General features: G+C 44.3%; 1 protein-coding gene across 1 annotated transcript in view; it reads left to right on the top strand.

Annotated features, from left to right (window-relative positions):
- Window positions 1-13,588: 13,588 nt before the first annotated feature.
- SLC4A5 (solute carrier family 4 member 5) overlaps window positions 13,589-13,831 on the top strand; it is a 110,735-nt gene continuing 110,492 nt past the window's right edge. Inside the window, exon 1 of the mRNA XM_066377953.1 lies at window positions 13,589-13,644. The gene's annotated coding sequence lies outside the window, so the exon portion shown is untranslated. The remainder of the gene's footprint in view (window positions 13,645-13,831) is intronic.

Below are 13,831 nucleotides of genomic sequence, written 5' to 3' on the forward strand. Positions count from 1 at the left end.
AGGAGAAAGATAAGACACTACAAATGTCTCATATTCTAAATTACCATTATTGCACCAATACAACATATGCTTCTGATGCATATATCTTAAACTTCATTTTCAATGTGTCAATTCAAATATATATTATATATATACTGCTTACAGAAATTAGGGGATATTTCAAAATGAATATGAAACTATAAAATATACTCGAATTTTTCTGAGCAGTGTGTGTGTGTGTGTATAAATATATATGAGAGAGAAGAAGGGAGAGAGATGAGAAGCATCAACTCAGTCGTATCACTTTAGTTGTTCAGTAATTGCTTCTCATACATGCTTTGATGGGGAGGAGGTGGCTCCAACTGAGCCAGTGACCCCTTGCTCAAGCCAGTGACCTTGGGCTTTAAACCAGTGACCTTTGGGCTCAAGCCAGAGAGCATGGGGTCATGTCTATGATCCCGTGCTCAAGCTGGGGACCCTGCGCTCAAGCTGGCGACCTTGGAGTTTTGAAACTGGGACCTCAACATCCCAGGTTGATGCTCTTTCACTGCGCCACCATCTGGTCAGGCAAATATTAATATATATTATCAGTCTGAGAATATAAAGAACACAACATGGAGGAAGATTGAGAACATAGCGGCCCAGTACTTAGCCAGTAGAAGTAAGTACAGATTTTCCTTTTAGTGTTTTCTATTAGAAACATTAAAGATGCCCTGCTCGGCTTGGCACAGAACTGCTGGAGGGGGAGTATAATAAAAAAGAAAATGGACCTGAAATTAGGAAGAAATAAAAGATGGAAGTCAAGGAAAGAGAATATGTTTTGAAACTATAAGGATTTCTTCCTTCAGAGTGTAAGCATCTATCTTAGCTTGGGCGGCTATAACAAAATACCATAAACTGTGGTTTATTAACAACAAAAATGTAGTTATCACAGTTCCGGGGGCTGGAAGTCTGAGGTCAGGTTGTCAACATGGTCCAGTTCTGGAGAGGGTGCTTTTTAGGTTACAGGCAGCTGACTTCTCATGTCCTCACATGGCAGAAAGAGCTCTAGCCTCTTATGAGGGCACTAATCCCATTCATGCAATCCCCACACTCATGAGCTAATTACCTCCCACAGGTTCCACCTTCAAGTGCTGTCACACTGGGGACACAATAATTCAATACAGCATAGCTAAATTGATACAATTTCTGTATCGTGAGCTCTAGGAAGTTGAGGGAATAGTTTTCCATAGCCATATTTGATTTCAGATTCTTTGGACATCACAGATACCTGTTTTATTCACTTGAAGTGAATTTGCAAAAGGATATTACAGTCAAAGGCATTGTGCTGAGCTATGGAGGGAATGCCAATGAAAGCACTATGCCCAGTGTCATCCTGGAACCAGATTACAAAGTGGAAGTTAAAACCTGTCACTGTGTTCTCAGCAATATTGGGATATTGTTCTACTGGTGCCTGAGCAAAGAACTCACCTGCTATTTTATGCTCAAGTTGATGTACACAGTCTTTCCTTTTTAAAGTGACTTGACCGTGACCTGTCTAAGCAGACTGGCCCAAATTCCAGCCTGTAGCCACTGTTGGCGGCCCCAGCCAGAACCTGGTGGATGTGGACATCCGGCTTCGCATGCAGGACAAAGCTCGTACTCTGAGCTGCTTCTTTGCTGTGTTCTCTGTGCCTATCAAGTCTTCTTGAATCTCCTAGTTTTTCTTGCTGGATTTTTTTTTCTTTATAATTTATTTGTTGAATGATCTATTTCACAGAGTCTGGATTCCTGTTTCGCTGCATCCTCATGGTGTTAATAGGATCTTTTGCCTTCTGCATTTCCTCTATATTGTTAGACTTAGAGCAATGATTTGCCAAGTGTTGTTCCCTGACCAACAGCATTAGCATCACCTGGGAACTTGCAGGAGGTGCTAATTCTTGCTCATCCCAGTGGGATTGGCCATCAGAGTCACCATCTTGGTGAGGCCTGGCATCCCCCTTTTGTAGTCATCCATTGAAGTAGAAAGGTCAAAACAACTGGGTGGGGAGGGGTAAAATATTGGGTGAGATAGCAATTGGTCTCGATAGGATGACATGCAGGTATTCCTGGGTTTTTATTTCCTAATAATGAAAAATCTGAATTTTTTTGCATAATTTCAGAACAATTGGGATGGTGGACCTATGTATAAGTAGCTAACTTAGCTGATTTAATATACTTTGAAAACTAAATGATTACTAATGGTTCGAGGTTCCCTGCCTTTCTCAGGGAAATGATGGGACAAATTTTCACTCTGCCTCAAGGCTTAGGCCATTAAATTTTGCCACTTTCAATTGGACAGGGTAGTTCAGATGTGGCAGACTCTCCTCTGGACATTTAGGTCGCCTACATACTTGGCAGCTAAAGGCACCTACTTTAGCAAGACCCTCGGCTGGGCCCTGCAGCTGCACAAACGGCTGGTCAAGTTTTCATAGAGAATGAAAGCCAGGCCTATTGTGCAAGAAGAGATACTTCTGTCTTCAGTGGAAAGGGTCAGTCCTGGACTGGTCCTAGCAGATCCTCAATACCTCAAAACTGGAGCAAGGACTCATAGGTGGAACTGAACTTTCGTGAACTTGAAGGGTAAATGCAACTTGCTTACCAAGCTGTGAAATCAAACTTTGTTTTCCGAAGCCTCACTGAACAAAATCTAACATAAATCACTTTAAACCCATTTTGGTACTCCTTTGTAAAAAAGCAAAAAAGCACAGGATGTTCTCAGGCAAACCAGGATAAGTTGGTCGCCCTGGTCTTGCCAGTCTTTGACTTCATAGATTTAAAAAAAAATTTTTTTGTTTATTACTTTTACACAGAGAGGAGAGAAAGAGGGGGAGAAATAAGAAGTATCAATTTATAGTTGCTTCACTGTTCACTGATTGCTTGTCATATGTGCCTTGACTGGGCAAGGCCAGATTTTTGAACCGGTGACCTCAGCTTTCCAGGCTGACGCTCTATCCACTGCACCACCACAGGTCAGGCTGATCCATAGATTATTAAGAGAAACTAGGGTGTAGGGTTAATGTGATCTCTCAGCCATGGCCTCTGAAACACACCTTTCCACAGGTCTGCTAGAGTGGCACCACGTCCAAGGGTGTGGCTTCTCCACCGAGGGAAAGCTTCACGTCATCTAGGAATAAAGTGAGGACTTTAAACCAGAAGATAAACTTCCTATCTGAAAGGGAAAGTGAACTGTGCAATATGGGTCTGAAGACTCTCAGAGAATCCACAGAAGGGCCTGTGGATAAGGGGGTAGAGTCCATTTTTAATGGGGCTTCCAACCCCTGCTCTTCCTCCTATATCTATGAATCCACATGCAAGTACTATGATCTCTGAGTCTCAGTTTCCATATCTGCAGGGCTGGGGATGAAAATCTCGTTTCATAGGACAGTTGAGAGAGTTAAGTGAGGGAAGGTGTGTACCACACCAAAACTTGGTACCTGAATTTGCCCCACTGCTAGACACTTCCCAGCATGCTCCTCTTCACCTCCCCACTCTGTGAGCTCATGCCCCATCCACCCCTACTTCCCACTCACTGTCTTTCCCTCCTTGCCTCCCTCCAAGCTTCCTATTTCCCCCTTCTTCCTCCCTCATCAGATCTTTCCTATTTACAGAAAGGAATGCATAAAAATGAGGTCAAAATCAGCATAAGTTAGAAAAAGCCACAAAATACATAATATTTTTCTTCCAGGATTTGGTTTGTTAGATGACTTTCTTTGTTTTTCTTGTCTGTATTCTTCTTGGAAGAATCAGGATTTGGGGTTAGCAGAGCTGGAGCGAAGGTGGGAAGTGGAAGATTCAGAAGATTGAGAAGAGAGGCAAAAGGTCTGACACCTTTCTTGAGGATTATCTGTGTCAGAGGAGCCCATTCTCCCCAGGGAATCGCCTCTTCTGGCTTCGTTGTGCTTGGACAAGCTAATGGTGCCAGTAATAAACCTCCCTAGGACTTGCTGATTAGATAAGCCAATGAGAATCATGGAAGAGACAAGCATTAGATTAAAAAACATAAAACGAATGTTACTTTTACAGTGTCTATGAATAGACAAAGACTTCTTGGTTCTAAAATGGTTGGTGAGGCAACAGAGGCGGGGCTATGAAAAGGAGAGGTGGGTGGGTTCCAACTTCAAGGCCCAACCTAAAGGGATTGGAATCAGGGCCCAGGAGCAACGGACCACTGCACTGGGGGTGAGTAGAGTGCATTTTAATTATGGTGTTATAGCTTTGTTGTTGTTGGTGGTTTGGGATGTGAGAAATGAACAAATTGTCCAGGCAGAAATCCCCAGTCCACTGAGGATCAGGTGAGAATTTGACCACTTTTTGCCAAAGGCCTGTGCTAGACTTAGAAAACAAAGACAAGGGACAATCTGTTTAAATAAATCTATAACTATTCCAGCACAGTACAGGACAAGTAAGACAATGACCAGGTTGCCCTGTAGTAGTAGTGTTGCTTTCTATGCTCCACTGTCCCCACCTTCGGAGAGGGGAGCGTGTATACACCTGCACATCTGTTCAACATCAGACCTACTGTAAGGGGCTGAGATCTGTACCTGGTTACATTCTCTGCACGGAGGTCTGACTACCCCTCTCCAATCCATGCTTTTCACAGTGGTTGGTCCTGTGCCTATTTTACCCCTCTTCCAATTCTTTAAGGGTTATTTGGCATCTACCTGGAGGCTCCTAAGAGTCCAAGAAGCATGGATTTGTATAAAAATCTCCACTTCAGCTAAACTTTCTGACCCAAATGCAGCGTTCTTTTACTGCTCCTCAGGCTCTTTAGGGAATGAGAGGGAGGGGATGCATGAGAAGCCATGGAGCTAGTCCCCATCTCTCTCCCTAGGTGCAACGTTCTTGCATGTCAGGAACCCTGCAGATCAGTTAGCTTTCCATTGACAAAAGGGTCATCCAGCCCTTAATGGATTCTAGCTTTAAAATCCAGAACCCTTAGCTTGGTGGGTTTCTACCCCTGAGGCTGGATGTTTTACCCTCCCTCTAATCATTGCAGGATTTAGAACTGAGCCTTGAGCTCTTGATCTGAGGAATGTTCTCAGAAACATCCCTGAAGATCCACCAACTATGCTTTTTTCTCCCCCTAACCCCCAGCTTATTTTGAGTGGATCAATTTAAGGAGAGCCCTCATGCCCTAACTATTGCCGATGCCCTGTCAGTGGCCTGTTGCTCGATCAAATGCCTGCCCACTCTCCTTCCAGTCAAGTTCATCTTCCCAGAAAGGCAGCAATGAAGCACTTAGACTTGGTAATGGAGACACTCAAACACTTTCTCTTTCACTTCCCTGCTCTTTGAACAGGGATGGTGGCCATGCCGACAAAGGAGATACGTTAGGCAGTGACTTTGGCACAGGAGACGGGTGGGAGAGTGTTCTCTTATGTTACCATTGCCCAAATCAGAGTCAGGTTGGTCCTGGGTTTCCTTTCCTCCACTTTTATTTGCAGAAAAGTTTGCTTTTTGAGCTTCTTGGGATCTATGTCCCTGTGTGAAGACTTGGGCTCTGTACCTCTGCTAATTTATTATCCCAGAAGTACATGATTGAGGTGATTATATGTCATCTTGAGGACAGCAGCTCTTACTCAAAAATTGGTTCAGCTTGGTTTGAGGCCTAATGAGGCATTGAAACACTCATTTCTAGTATCACAGATCATAAGCTCCCTCCTCTTGTGTTTTAGTCTCTCTAAGAGAGAGGGGGGGGGGGTGTGTGTGAGGAGGAATAGGAAGCATCAACACATAGTAGTTGCTGCTCATTTGTGCCCTTACTGGGAAAGCCTGGGGTTCCGAACCTGCAACCTCAGCATTCTAGGTTGGCGCATTATCCACTGCGCTGCCACAGATCAGTCAGCCTTCCTCTCCTTAATTCAGTTCAAGGTAGCCCTAATGGAGAAACGGAAGCTGACCATCCACACTGATCATCTTCTCCCACACCTCAGTCTGCATCCTAGAGTCTCTTCTGTCCCCTAAGGGAAGTTTCCTTTTCTCTCTTTCTGCTTTCCTGTACCCTCCCACGACATTTCCTGAGGCAAAGCAGGGAATGGTCTGGCAGTTTGAATGGGGGAGGAAGGAGGTAAGGGATACCTCAGGCTGTAGGAGGTGTTGGCGAATCTTTCAAACATTATTTTGCAAGGCATATAGAAATGTCTTATATTAGGTGTGCTTCCTGTTTCAAATATTGCGATTTTATAGTCATCTATATCTTTTAGGAAAGCCTCCCTACCCCTGCCCCCAGGCCAACTCAGCCATTCACCAGCTGTGTGAACTTGGACGAGTTCCTTCACTTCTCAGAGCTTCAGTTTCCCCATCTGTAAACAAGTGCTTAACTCGCCAAGCACTATTTAAATGTTTTTGTATATTAGCTCATAAAATTCTGGCCATAAACCTATGAAGATATCGTAAAAGCTCAAAAAATTCTAAGCAGGTATTTTAATCTGATTTTTGGTCATCTGCATCCAAAATGTCATTGAAATTATTGTATATTTTAAACATATATAAGTTTCTGAATATTTAATATTTGTCCTATTCAGTTTTCCCTTCTAGGAGTATAGTACCTTATTTTATGTTTATTAGCAAAATTTTATCATATATTCTCTTATAAGACATGCATTTCTAGAACAGTTTATTTCTAGATTGTCCTAGTAGAGCCCGAGCTCCACAACAATCGGGCATCCCTGATTCGACTTCCCCGCACAGTGGGACACTCCTGCTTATCAGCAGGGCTGGCAGCCTCTTCAAGACTACTCTTGAGGCGGCTATGAGGATGCTACTGATCAGTGCCGAAACTAACTGCCACCGGAGGAAAGACACGACCTACACACAAGTTAGTTGCAAGAAAAACACAGGCAGTTTATTACTCACAAATCCTTTTTGGTGTGCCTGGGTACAGCTCAAGGGAGGTCCCGTTGGTGTGCTCCCCTCGCTGTCTTTGGTCAGAGCGGCGTGGAGACAGTTCACATCAACGTTGGAGTCTGGGTGACTACCGCAGCACGGGGCCCCTCAGCTTTAGTACCTTTTCTGGCCAAAGCCCTCTAATAGGTGTCAATCAACAGGATTATCACCTCAAACCACCTTTTTGGGACTTCCTTGCAGGGAGCCCTTTTTATGTTAATCAACCAAAATGTCACATCAAGCCACTTTTAAGGTGTTCTTAGGGAAGCCTCCTATCTATGTCAACCCACAGAGTTATGACATCAAGCCACTTCTTATCTATATGTAACTTAACACACACACTAACTGGGCCCTGCGCAAAAGGCAGTTTGTTTATCATATCTGTACACACTATATTAATTCCTATCCAGACAGCATAACTTTAATTTCCTTAATTGATTTTAATATTATATCTTAATTATTTTTATATATCTTCCATAATTTTATATATTTCTATATATTTAATTACTATAACCTTATATTACTGCAACATGGATGTTTTAAGAGTTTTGTCACTATTGAAAATAAAATGTTTTCCACATTTTTAAATTGCGCCACCGCCTGGTCATAATTAAAAATTTTTTCAGTTACAACTGACATACAATATTACATTAGTTTTAGGTATAGTACTCATCTGACACCATACATAGTTATTACAATATTATTGGTTATATCCCCTATGCATTCCCGTGGCTATTTTTATAACTTTTTCCCCATTATATCTTTCAATCAGACAGTTTTGCTGTCCTTAGTGTTGTAGTGAAATTAGCGAGAAAATACAGACGTTCTCCACACTAAAGTTCAAATTTAAAGGAGTCTTTTATTCAAAGCTGGCGACCACATGGAGACCTAAGTCAGTCAAATCATGTGGCCCCAAACACAGTTTGGGGCTAGCTTTTAAAGACAAAATCACATACTGGTTGGGGTATGGGAAGGAGGAGGAGCTTAGTGAAGCATGGTACAAAAGCAATAAAACATATTCATTAATTTCACTAACAAGCTCATTAAATCTTTCTGTCTTGCTACAATGTTTATCTATAGAATCAATTTAAAGAAAAAAATATTTCTGTACACTAAGACCATAGCTTTGAAGATGATAACACAGTAGTGATAACTGTTTCTCATGCCTAACAAAAACATTTCTAAACATTCTAGGATTTACCATCCACCCCTGCCAAATCTGCAATTTGGCAAAACTAACTTCAAGGATGGGGGTAGGGAGTTTTAGACCTAAGTAAGTTCTGGGGTTACTTAGAGTTTAAGATAGAAGACAAGCTAAATGAAGTTACTCATGCTAAGAACCTTTTAAAGTTACTTATTGCTAAAAGCCTTTTTTTCCCTTCTGTTTTTCATTAGTTTCTCATTAAGGAACTATCCTCCGATGGCTGTATAGCCCTCTTATTTTAGGCTAACAATATGAAGATCACATACACTCTGACAGAAAATGAGGCGCAGGGTGAGGAGTGGGTCTCCAGCCACTCAGATTGGTGGAGATGGCCAGAGAACTGTCTCCTTGTCTGGAAAGTATAACCTGGGGTAGGGGAAGGGTGGGCTTGCCCTGGGCCCCTCCTGGGGACTGTGTTCCCAGGTACCTGCAGTTCCTCTGTAGCCTCAATGACTCCCAATCTTGCCTGCCAGTTGATGGCTCCAGCGGCAGCTTTGTCAAGAGCCAAGCTCACAGCAGTGGGAGTCTAGCTCGCTCACATAGAGAAACTGTTGTGCAGGAAAGCCTCATTCTTCTCTGGGAAATGCATCATCTGTCGAGTCCCTAATAAAGTCAGCTTCTGCTCGCCTCCAGAGGGCAGCAGAGAGCAGGCACAGAGGCAGGAAGGGAGCCTGGTTCAGGGCGTGTAGAGCAGTGGTCCCCAACCCCTGGGGCCGCGGACTGGTACTGGTCCGTGGGCCATTTGGTACCGGTCCGCAGAGAAAGAATAAATAACTTACATTATTTCCGTTTTTTTTTTTTTTTTTTTTTTTTTTTTTTCTCATTTTTCTGAAGCTAGAAACAGGGAGAGACAGTCAGACAGACTCCCGCATGCGCCCGACCGGGATCCACCCGGCACGCCCACCAGGGGCGACGCTCTGCCCACCAGGGGGCGATGCTCTGCCCATCCTGGGCGTCGCCATGTTGCGACCAGAGCCACTCTAGCGCCTGGGGCAGAGGCCACAGAGCCGTCCCCAGCGCCCGGGCCATCTTTGCTCCAATGGAGCCTAGGCTGCGGGAGGGGAAGAGAGAGACAGAGAGGGAAAGTGCGGCGGAGGGGTGGAGAAGCAAATGGGCGCTTCTCCTGTGTGCCCTGGCCGGGAATCGAACCCGGGTCCTCCGCACGCTAGGCCGACGCTCTACCGCTGAGCCAACCGGCCAGGGCCGATGTTTTATTTTTAAAAAATGACCAGATTCCCTCTGTTACATCTGTCTAAGACTCACTCTTGACACTTGTCTCGGTCACGTGATACATTTATCTATCCCACCCTAAAGGCCAGTCCGTGAAAATATTTTCTGACATTAAACTGGCCCGTGGCCCAAAAAAGGTTGGGGACTACTGGTGTAGAGGAATCTCAGTTCCCAGAGAAATAACAATGACTGCTTCACTCCTGCAAACTGCCAGGAATACTCCCACCTACTCATAATAGATGGGTCATGAGCTTCTGAGTGCAATATTTATAATAACATTGCTAGTTAGTACTGTTATTTCCTGTGAGGCAGACACTGACCTAAGATACTGTATATATTGACTCAATCAGCTCTCCTAACAACTCAAGGTAGATATGATTAGTATTCTCATTTTTTTCAGTGATGGCAATTGAATCAAAAAGAGAGTGAGATAAGTAACTTGTCCAAGATCCTACAGTTAGTAGAGCCAGGATTTGAACCCAGCCATTAGTGAACAAGACAAAGTTCCCTGCTGTATTGGAGGAACAGACAATAAATGAGTAAATAAATAAACACATACTATGGTTTTGAGGAGAAATGCCATCTAGACAAAGAAGACAGAGTTAAGCACTAGAGAAGAACATTTTAGAAGGGTTGGTCAAGGAGGACCTTTTTAGATAGATGGTATCTGATCAGAGAGTTGAATACATGCCAAAGGTTGGGGAAACAGTAAGTGCAAAGGTCCTGAGGTAGGAATGAGCTTGAGGTGTTAGAGAAACAGTAGGATGTGCAGTTTGGCTGGTGCAGAGTGAGCTGGGGTCTATGCTGTTGCCAGCTGGCCACAGGTCACAACAGTGATTAGTGGGTAGATGAAAATGGGCAAGGGAAATCTGAGCCTGGCCTCTTTGGGTTTCTCAGCTTCCCTACAATATATTTCTCACCTTTTTTTTTTTTGCCCTCCTGTACAGTCTTGACACCATCACAGTATGTTCTCTCCTCAACCCTGGATACTGTTCAAAAACAACTAAAGTCTACAATAATCTGGGACAGCCAGTGTTGTACCACTCGCCAAAGCTTGGCACAAACAATCTGAGAGCCAAAAATTACACACACTGGAGTGAGTCCTGCCCAGCTTGTGGGGGTGTCCTTGTGGGTAAAGTTCTAGATAAGCCTGCTGAGGCCCCAAATGAATTCCCACCAACATCAGCGTCTGAAACCTGCAGGCCTCCCACAGTAGGAAGCTCGTTCTTTCTTCATGAAACTTTGCTCTTCACTGCATGCCAGGGCTCTATGGCAATCCTGCTGAGTATTAAACCCAGTGTGGTTCAGATGGCATTTGGCCAGGAGATGGAAAGGAATCTGTCTCTGAGAGTTGCCACCTGTCAGCCAGTCTCTAAAGGAAATGGAGGCACAGAAGTCAAAAGCTGCAAATTGCTAAGACTCTTTGCCCCTTCTCCCTCCTTGTAGAGCCCATGGTCTGAGTGAGTCCATGTACAGTGCTCTTCCAGCCTGGGTTATAGAGAACCTAGAGTCTAAAACCAGAGCAGGCTGAACAGTCTAATCCAGGATTTCTCAACCTCAGCTCTATTGCCAGCTGGGGTCCAGCTAAACCTCTGTTGTGCAGGGCATCTTGTGCATTGCAGGGTGTTAGGAGCATCTCTGGCCTCTACCCACTAGAGGCAAGTAGTGATCTCCTTTCACTGTGGCAACCAGAAATGTCTCCCAATATTGACAAATGTAAAACACCTCTAACTAAGAACCATTGGGTCCAATCTTTTCCCTTTCTCCTAAGCCAGTACATGTGTCCTAGCTGTACTGCTCTGGTGGGAAGGAAGGGCTGAAAGCCCCAAGCATTTATCCTATTGCTTAAAGCCAGTTGGCAAACCAATCTCCCTGGCAGCAATGGGGAGAGAGTCCCGAGGGCAGGGGGAGGAGAAAAAAGGGATGGCTGGATCCTCTCCCAATAGGTTTTCACTCACCAAACCAAACCATGGGAAAGGACAGAGATGGAGTTGGTCATAGGCATCCGAGTCTCACTCTCTCTCCCCATTCCATCTTTTAGACAGTCTCTCTCTCTCTATCTCTGCCACTCTGTGTATTGGCTCTGTTCTCTCCTCCTATGAAGACAGGTTTTCTCCAGAGATGAAAGATAGCTTAGTGCTGGACAGGAAGGTTAACAGTGGGCTGATTTAACCAAGAGCTTTACAAGACAGGAACACTAAGTTGTGGGTATCAATGAGGGGGTCTGAAGGGGTTCATCATGGGGTCCCAACCAAAGGGGGCAGGAAATGCAGATACCAGGGACTAGTGGAGAGAGAAGAGGAAGGTGTTTGGAACAAGGTCTTTCCTCTGTTGAAAAGGTGGGAAGGGAGTCAGAGATTAAGAAGTTGTCCAGTAAGAGTCTCAACCTTCACCCCCAGCTCCATGAACATTTGTTTGTTATGCTCCAGAGACACAGACTCAAAACAATCACAGGATGTTAGAGCTTGAAGGAAACTTAGAGACCATTTAAGTCCCATTAACTTCATGCAGTTTCTTTTATTAATTCATTGGCATTGGAATTTGAGGGTGATAGTTGTTCATAATATTTCTGTTATGCTTGGAATTGAATGAGAAATAAGATACAGGAATCAGACAGCTAGAAATCAAGATAGTTTTATGACAGGTAAAGCTGATTGGAGAATTTGGTTTAACATTCAGGCTTCCTGATTTTCCCCTTGAGTCAAACTCATCTACTCAGCACTGAAAGACCCCCTCCCTGAGAAAGAACTTGTCCTGGCAAGTTTACAGTGAAGGGAGGAGGAGAGGAGGCTGGTTCAGGCCTTCTCTGTTCTCAGAAGGGTGAGACTCGGCACATGACCGTTTTATTCTCCCTGGTTCATCAAACACAGAGCCACCCTTCCTCCACTAGGTAGAGAAGTGAGTGAGGAGGTAAAGGTGAGTGAGAGTACTTTTCTCGAGACTTCAGAAAAGACAGAAGCTTCTACTTAGTAGGGGAGGGTAAGTACTTGGCAAGAGAGGAGTGCCCCATAACAAGCCACTATTTATTAAGTGCAAACTCTGCTCCAAGTTCACTCAGCTCTGGGGACAGAATAAGGTTCTCTAGACTCCTATTGCCAAAGCTTTACCATTATATACTTGTGGTCATAGCAGTTCAGGTTTATCCAGGGTCATTAGCATAGCAGTAACATGAGTCTCTTACTCGACCATTTAGGAAGTTCTCGCATCCCTTCCTCCATCACCACTGCCTCCACAATTTCCAATTACACCTTACACCTGTATACACACCTCTTCACCACCATCTCTATCTCTCCACCTCCATTATACCCAATTGCATATTGCCACATCTGCCATTCCACCCACCACTTCCACCTCGGCCATTTCTGCCATCATTACTACCGCTTCCCTGTGTTAGCAGGCAGCCAGCACAGGCCATTGGGTGGGGAGGCAGAAGCGAACTAGAAGGTTATTCACATGGCTATGGTCTTGAGAAGTCTTCAAGGTCTTTGCGATCCAGGACCTCTCCTGCTTTTGATGTCGCTTGATCTCTCCAAAAAGATCATCTTGGAGTATTTAATGAAGACTGTGATAAAGATAATAAGTATCAGTACACGTATTTATACAAACTCATTGGCCACAAGTACAAACTGCCACAACTTCTAAACCATGCCCTGATCTGATCGGTGCAGATTTAGGGGCCTGCAGTGAGATAAGATCTACTATTGGCATCACAGCAGCCCTCAAACTTAATGACCTATAGGTTAAAGACATTCAAGGAAGTTGTAATTATCGGTGCTAGCCATCAGAGTCACCTCAGTATGTAAAACCAGACCCAGGCGTCTGCAGGCTCCTGGATGGGCCACCACCTGTCTATGAAATGAGTGACCTTGGGGTGGAGGTGGGTCATCTTTAAAGACTCTTAGACCCCTATCTCTAACATCTTTTTAAGACAGAATCCAAAAAGTATCTGGGCTAGAAACTATGCAGGGAGATAAACCAATATTTCAAAGTCCGGGCTGAAATATAACACTACCATAGAAAGATCACCAAGTTAAAATCCAAGAAGAAATTTAGAGCAAAGACATCTGCTTATAATTGTGGCCAGCTCTTAGACCCTGCACTACCCTGGTCTGATAGTCAACAGGATCACCCTGCAAGAGTGTCCCTTCCCCCACCCTGGTCACATGGCTGGCCGCCACTGAGCCCCACAAGTCAATCTCCAATGCCCCAAATACTGTTCAGCCTAGAAATCACAAAGCGTCCTTTTTGCCATCCAACAGCAACAGAGCGAGTGACTCTGGCCTTCTGAGATTTGGATCGTGGTTCCTGGCACTCAGACTCTGGAGGTAAGCTTGCATCTTGGAGCTTCAGGGATGGTAGATGGTGCTCTGTAGATAAGGAAAAACGTGCTTCACAGTAAGTGCAGAATGTCTAAGAGTGAGCTTCACACACCAAGAAGGGAAACACCAGGAAAGCCGGATAAATCCTCCAAATGACCATTGGATATTTGCCTTTCCTTTAAAAAGATTATAC

The sequence above is a fragment of the Saccopteryx leptura genome, chromosome 3 (genome assembly GCF_036850995.1).
Source record: "Saccopteryx leptura isolate mSacLep1 chromosome 3, mSacLep1_pri_phased_curated, whole genome shotgun sequence".
Classification (NCBI taxonomy): domain Eukaryota; kingdom Metazoa; phylum Chordata; class Mammalia; order Chiroptera; family Emballonuridae; genus Saccopteryx; species Saccopteryx leptura.